Source organism: Eschscholzia californica, unplaced genomic scaffold, assembly GCF_041429995.1.
Source record: "Eschscholzia californica isolate CP2 unplaced genomic scaffold, dmEscCali1.0.p SCAF_4, whole genome shotgun sequence".
Lineage (NCBI taxonomy): Eukaryota > Viridiplantae > Streptophyta > Magnoliopsida > Ranunculales > Papaveraceae > Eschscholzia > Eschscholzia californica.
This window is the reverse complement of record NW_028238461.1, coordinates 41,831,631-41,839,213: the sequence shown is the minus strand read 5'-3', so window position 1 is coordinate 41,839,213 and position 7,583 is coordinate 41,831,631. Positions and strand designations below refer to the sequence as shown.

Below are 7,583 nucleotides of genomic sequence, written 5' to 3'. Positions count from 1 at the left end.
TCCATACTGAATTTTTAACTACAAGAGCAATCTGACTATCTTGAGCGTCAGAGAGGATTCTGAGGTCCTTTTAGGTTTTTCCTCAAGTTTGAAAGGAGCAAGAGCAAGATTCAACAATGAAGATTCTCAATCATGACGGGATCCAACGGTGTGGATTCACTATTCTGACTGATACCGAATTGACAAATTTTGACATCAACACCTTCCTCGAGGACAAAGGCGACAAATCCCTTTGCAGACTGTGTGAGAGAAGTTATAAAATAGTAAGATCGAAAGAGGTTGAGTGAGATGAAATCGGTGAGAGAGAGGGAGAAAAAGACCGAGAAAGAGAAATAATGAGAGATAGAGAAGAAGAAAGAAATAAATATAAGGAGAGAGGGAAAAATATTGAGAGAGAGAGACAAGACAACAATGAATGAGATGGGAGAAGAGAGAAGAAAGAAAAGGTGGTAATGGTGATCGGAATGGTGGTCGACAGAAGTTGTGGTGGTGAAAGTGATAGAGAAGATGAAGATTAGGAGGCATAGTTCAATCAAACGAAGGTTTGAACTAAACAATAAATATGTCTATTTAAGAGGGTGTTTGATTTTTTTTTACCACTTATAAGTGCTACCACTTATTAAATGCTACCACTTATTAAGTGATTATCACTTATTAAGTGTTATGTCGTTTGTTTTCTAACACTTCTAAGCGCTTGGTTTTTGTTTTTATATTAATTCTAAATGTTAAAAAAAATAAGAAATTGTTTATTTTGACCTTAAAGTATTTAGATATTATCACTTTCATATTAATTCATTAAACTCATGAGTTTGGGTAAAAAAAATAAGATTTATGAATACTTTGTGATGAAAACACTAACTTCAGACAATTAAGAATTATGAAACAAATTTCATTATGGAATCTGGATGGCTCCGTAATTAGTGAAGGAGGAGAGGTGAAAAAAGTTTAGGAGAAAAACTTAGATAAAAGATGAGTGAAGAAGGGGGAAGAGTCATCGCTAAACCCATAGAATGGTTTTTTATTTATCAATTGTTTAAGATTTTGATTATTGTTATAATTATATTGGTCATTATCATATTAAGAGAAGGGTAAAAATATTCTTCTTATCACTTATAAAGTAAGTGTAAAAAAATAAGCTCCAAGTTAAAGCTTAATTTTTTGCACTTAATTTGTCATCACTTAGAAGTGATTTCCACTTATTAAGTGAAAAAACAAACGCCCTCTAGGTCAATAGTCATGGCAATTTGTTACCTCTTCCACTCACATTCTTAGGTGCTGTTTGTTTTTTTATTTTTTCAGATCTGAAATCTGAATTGGAATCCGTTTCAGATTTCAGATGTTTGTTTTTAGGATTTAAGAAATTCTGAAATTCTGGCTGAATTGGGCCAAGGTCTGAATTGGCTGAATAAAGGCCCATACATTTCAGACTTTAAAACAAGTCTGAAAAGTGAACCAAAAATCTGAAAAATTACAAAAGACAACATATACCCCTGATAAACTTTAAATTACACAATCATAGACATCTTCCCTTCTTCAAGAACACACCACCACCACCACCACCACCACCACCAGGAATTGACCACCACCACCACCACCAGGAATAGACCACCACCACCACCACCAGGAACACACCACCACCACCACCACCACCACAGTTAACACCACCACTACCACCACTACCACCACTACCACCACAGTTAACACTACCAACACACATTCACCACATACCACCATACAACAGAACCACCACCACACAACCAGATCGGAACACCATACCAAGCCGCAAATAACCACCACACCAAAGTTATTTTTGTTGGAAGGAAAAGTAGCTAGATAAATTGAATTAAAAATTTACAGAGATTTCATGGAATCTATAGCTGAAACATTATCCAGACATTTTACTATGCATCGAACCGATTTGGGTTGCGAGGGTCATCGTGATTGAACCCTCGCCGGAAATTTGCCATAAGTTATATAGAAAGGGACTGTTGAGAGAGATAAAAGAGAAAGAAATGGGAGAAGTATCTAGGGTTTTTTAGAGAATGACTGTTGAGAGAGAAAAAAAGAAAGAGATAAAGGAAGGATCTAGGGTTTCTTTTATTTGAAAGAGATGAGGGAAATATCTAGGGTTTCATAGAGAGTGGTTGTTGAGGAGAGAAGGAGATGAGGGAAGGATTAGGGTTAGAGAGTGACTGTTGAGAGAGAAAGAGATGAGGCAAGGATTTAGGTTTCTTTTATTTATTTGGTCAAAAATACCAACGAGGGGTATAAACGTCATTATCCTAATTCAGATGTCATGATTCAGATTCAAAAAACAAACATCAAACTTGTGTTCAGATTCAGCTAAATTCAGATTCAACAAATTCAGTTAAGACAATTCAGATTCAGCTAATTCAGATTCAGACATATATAAAAAAACAAACAGCACCTTATTCTTTCTTTTCTTATCCTTGCTTAAGTTTATTTTTGTTTCCTTTCTCTCTAAACCTCTGTTATTAGTCCAGAAGAAATTGAAGAAATTTTAAGAAAATTTGATGTTAATGTAGATGAAAAGATATTATAGTGGTCGGTATTTTTATTTTGGAATCCAAACAAAACTGTTTCTTTAACATATAACTATCCTCTTAACTAAAGAAAAATATTAAACCCTAAAAGCTATAAAACCTAAAATCATTAATAAAAAACAAAAAAAAGAAAGATTAACAAATCATCATCTACTAGTTAAACTTTAATTAATCGGAACAAAACTTCATATAAGCAACCTCCTCAGTCAAAGAGACCAGAAACTAAATCATCATCAGAGTCTTCCTTCTCTTCGACCTTCTCTTCTTTCTTCTGCTCAACTGCAGCAGGTGCTGCAGCACCACCACCACCACCAGAGGCAGCAACTGCAACGGCACCACCACCACAAGGTACTGAAGCCAATTTCTCTTGGCCAGATGCAATGATCTCTACTATATCCTTATCCTTTACTTCAGAAAGGAGAAACCCAATTCTAGCATCATCAGCATCAGCTCCAACTGATCCAAGGATGGACTTGATATCCTCGGCAGTGGGGGCATTGTTTCCACCCAAAACGGCGAGCAAATAAGCAGCGATAACCTTCATCTTTCTCTTGAGAAGTAGTAGTTGGAATATTAAAACGGCAGAGAGCAATGAACAATGACAAAAGAATGATGAGAGATTATGAGAAAGTTAGGGTTTATAAAGGGGACAGAGGGCACGTAAAAGTTACCCTAATTTAGGAGGTCTAGGGTTATCTAGGTCGGTCTTTTTGTTTCTTAAAACACTTAATAGTGGTCAGTATTGAGTTAGATGAAAATATATAACAAAAATGATGCTATGCCCGGCTGAATCCCGGCCTGAATCCCGGCCGGGTGAGTTGGCAGTCCAACCGGGCATAGCTGGTGACGTGTCAAGGTACTAATTCGTTTTTTACTGAGTTTATAATATAGTCCCTCAAAGTTTGGTAGTTTGAATGGAGGGCTTTTATCAAAAACCCAATTCTTTTGTCAGAGAGGCTATCGACCGAAACCTAACGCAAAAAATGAAGCTCGAGTTCTTCCCCTTTCCAAACTTTCTTCCCACTCGATTTGGTCAGGAAACCTAGCTAGGGTTCTTCATCTCAGAGCTTCAAACATCAACAACATTTCGGAGGAGCAAAAGCTAGGGTTCTTGCCTCTTTATATTAGAACGAAGAACCCTAACAATCAGAAACACAATCGAATTTCATAAAACAAATAGAAATCAGATTTCCCATTTCCCAGCAATCAGAAACACAATCGACTTTCTCTTCTCACTTTTCTCAGCTATGGATTCACGAATAAGGGTTTTTGCGGGTTTCAAGCTCGATTTTGAGGGGAAATCACCACCTAGGGCTTCATCAGTTGTGATCGAGAGGTTACTAAGGTTTGGTTTTCTTTTTCTTTCTTCTTCTTTTTTCGTCATACCTCTGTAGTCACTGTCTAACTCTCTCTCAGCAAACCATTAGGTTTCAGTCGGTTTTATGGAATTGATGAAGGTAAACGAATCCATACAAAAATGTTTTTTAAACTGGTAGAATCTGATATCCATGTTGGTAATACTTCGATTCAGCTATATTGTGCTTGTGGTGTTGTTGATAGTGGTGTTTGATAAAACATCTGAGAGATACGATTGCTCAACAAATAGTTAATTTCATGAGTTTTTCAAGCGCATTTCAGTGAAAGAGTTCTACGAGTATTGGAGTCTGTGATTATGCAGGATTATGAATGAATCTTTTTGTTGTTGTGCATTCGAATTCGACAAGAAAGTTATATCTCTTTCGTGACGATGTTATAATGTCCAATGCTTTTGCTGTTGCAGGAATCGGGATGAGAGATTACGGACTCTTTGGACCTAAAGGATCAGGCTAGAGAAAAACTCGGACCCTTAGAGCGCGCAAGGACTCTTGGACCTAAAGTATCACAGCCACACAAGGGAGCTTTTGTTGGTGACAAAATTGCAAGAGAGAGATACATCTGGCCCCTCAACACCCTCAATAGGCCAATGACATTGAAATAGAGAAGGTGTTTGTTGAAATGAAAGAAGCTCAAATTCAACCAAATGTGTATACTTATAGTATAGTAACGATGTGTTATGTAAAGATATCCAGATTTCTGAATCTTTTAAGTCGTAGAAGATCACTTCATTGTATTTTTACTGTTATTACAATTTGGTGTATGATGTAAACATACTTTAGTTTGGAACTAGACATTGTGAAGGTGACCACCTGACTTAGGTAAGCGTGAGCAGGAAATTTAATAGTAGTAAGTTCAGTGTAATTCGACTTGAACAAGATGAATGTGCCCCACTTTTCCTACTTTTTGGACCAATTTGAGCGGCCAAAAGCATAGCAAAATTTTTGCATCTGCAATCCATAGGATTTTTATTCTGTTGAGTGAGAGATTTTGAAGCGTAACTGATGTAAACGCTTATTATGAATTTTGTTGATTTTGTTCAAGTTTGGACCAATGTAATCACTTATTATGAATTTTGAAACTATTTGTCATTTGATTTTCAGTGTAACTGATCTGATATAGTATCTACCATCTTAGGTTATTTGGATGGTTTCATTAACCTACCAAATTTCTAATTTTTCTTGAGTTTGAAACATTCAAAACTATATCTTTAAACTCATAATCATCACTTTCAACAAAAGAAAAAAACAATTCATAATCAATAAACAGACTGCATATTTGAAATCTCTCAGGGTAAAGAAATCAAACATCTTACAAACATATTACAAACATATTAAACCATACAGTAACACCTTTCTTCATATTCATCTCAAAATAATTGTTGTGATTTTCTCATATTTCATACACAACCTCTGAAAGATAAACCCCATTTCTTAAGAATTAGTCATGATTAAGCTAAACTCCAGGTTTGATCTTCTCATAATTCATACCGAACACATCACTTAGCACTAAATCCTTTATGATTTCATTGTTTTTAGCTCTAGAAAGCAAATTCGAAGTATCCTTCGCTTCAGCCATGAATAACACATGTTCTTCTAAACCTTTGGTTGATCCAACACTAAATATCTCTCTTCCATGGTTTGCCAACGCATCTCTGGATTTCTTTATCTGAAACGGATGAAGAGTTACAAAGTTTAGTCAGAAATTTGATCTTAACTCGTCAAACAAGAATAGAATTGATTGAAAAATGAAGAATAAGATTTCAAACTAAATTAAACCTATTTCAGACCAATTACAGAACAATTGCACCAAATTTAATGCCAATTTTAGCCAAATGACCCAACTAGAGACAAGTTACATCCTATTTCACAACTATTTCACCAAAACTAGGGTAAATCGTATAACGATTTCAACATTTTCAGGCACTTGTACTATATATCAAACCTATTTCACAATAATTAGGGCAAATTCCACCAATTTCATCGCACAACATCTTCAATCTTCTATCCGTAGACGAGGAGATCTCAGTCTTGGAAATGAATACACAACCTCAAGAAAGAAGATGATTAAGGTCATCCGTAAGTGTACGACTGATCTTAAAACAGATGCAAGATAAAAATGAAGTCGAAGCAACCACCGTTGCTATTTTTGAGTCTATTTTATACTTTCTATCTGGATCAAAGGAAAACAACAAATCATTGATCTCCAAATTGATCGGCAACAAACGAGTAGCATGCTACGAGGAGATGAGCGAAATTGAGAAGGTAGACATGGCATTGAAAGCCAAAGATATTAAACATGCTCAAAAGTCATTAGAGACACTCGAAATGAGCATCCATGATCTTAAAGAAGGACTTGAATCTCTCTACAGATGTATGATCAAGAACAGAGTTTCACTTCTCAACATGAGCAACTAAGCCTAGAGTTAAAATCGACTTGTAATCAAATAATGAGTGAATACTAAAATTTGTCTCAAATCAATCTAAACTAATGTTCAAATCACATCAAATTTCAGAACTCATGTACTAAAATTTTCAAGCATAGCTATGGTATGGTATTACCAAGCCATACTCTTAATCACGTCTCACCAAATTTCAACCCAAAGATGGTGTTTGGTAGAGGCAAACGTGTTTTCGAAAACCTCTCATCTTGTACTCAGGGATGAAATATTGTAGCTTGGGTAACAAGTGGTTCCTAATACAGTATATCCAAGGATATGCCAAAGTTGAGCAACAATTTAAGATAGTAAATGAAAATCACCAACTATAATCAATTTAAGATGATTTTAACCTTAACCGATGAAGTAATGATGGCTGGAATCGAGTGAAGAAGGGGATGGGATGTCGAAGCTTACCACCTGATGAAGGATGATGCAAATCGAGTTGAAACCGAGTTGAAATCGATTTGAGGGTACAACAGAGTACCTTCAAACCAAGATGCTGTTAGGAAGTGGTTTGATGCCAACACCGAGCTTGAAATCGTCCCTAGGATGAAGCTTCGGTTTGGAGAGAGAGAGAGAGACAGAATACCAAATTTGTATAGAGTTAGCAAAGAAAAAGAGGTAAGAGAGATAGATAAAGATAGAAGAAGAGATTTGAATCTTACCTAGTCCGATGAAAGAGGGAAGAACCCTAGCTTTTTGCTCTCAAATTTCTTCGTTCTGTCTTATGTTCGATTTTTGCCCTAGTTTTCTCTCAACTGGTCGACTAAAGTACAGGTTGACTAAAAGGACTGATTTTCAATAGACCTAAATTCGAGGGATCAAAAATGAATTTAAATTCAAATGACCAGAAACACAAAACACGTCATGATGCTATGCCCGGTTGGACTGCCAACTCACCCAGCCGGGATTCAGGCCGGGATTCAGCCGGGCATAGCATCATTTTTTAATATATAATCTCATGATTCCCTTCCTTTTTCTTGGCCAGCGCTTTGGGGAAAGCTAAATAGTTTCTGGGGTGTGAAATTTTAAAGGGAATATGTAGAATTTTGAAAATTTTTCGGGGAAATAAATTTTAAGGGGAAATAAAAAAAAACACTCCACCTCACCTCACTCTCTCTCCACCTCACCTCTCTCTCTTCTCCGACAAAGTCGCCGGCCGGAAGCGGTCGGAAAAATTTTCCGGCCGGCGACCATTAAAAAAA

The 7,583-nt window shown here is 36.3% G+C and overlaps 2 long non-coding RNA genes and 1 pseudogene across 3 annotated transcripts; 1 reads left to right on the top strand and 2 right to left on the bottom strand.

The window, feature by feature from the left end:
• Positions 1-2,541: 2,541 nt before the first annotated feature.
• Positions 2,542-3,172, bottom strand: LOC147544782 (large ribosomal subunit protein P2B pseudogene; annotated as a pseudogene). The gene has a single exon (XR_015223639.1). The product of XR_015223639.1 is annotated as a large ribosomal subunit protein P2B pseudogene (transcript).
• Positions 3,173-3,461: 289 nt separating this feature from the next.
• LOC147544781 (uncharacterized) lies at positions 3,462-4,816 on the top strand. Its single transcript, XR_015224016.1, has 2 exons — positions 3,462-3,909; positions 4,345-4,816. It is a non-coding gene; the product is annotated as an uncharacterized LOC147544781 (long non-coding RNA).
• A 377-nt stretch (positions 4,817-5,193) lies between these two features.
• On the bottom strand, positions 5,194-7,187 carry LOC147544780 (uncharacterized). The gene is made up of 3 exons (XR_015224015.1): positions 7,044-7,187; positions 6,793-6,933; positions 5,194-5,606 (listed from the first exon to the last, which is right to left on the bottom strand). It is a non-coding gene; the product is annotated as an uncharacterized LOC147544780 (long non-coding RNA).
• Between the last annotated feature and the right edge of the window lie 396 nt (positions 7,188-7,583).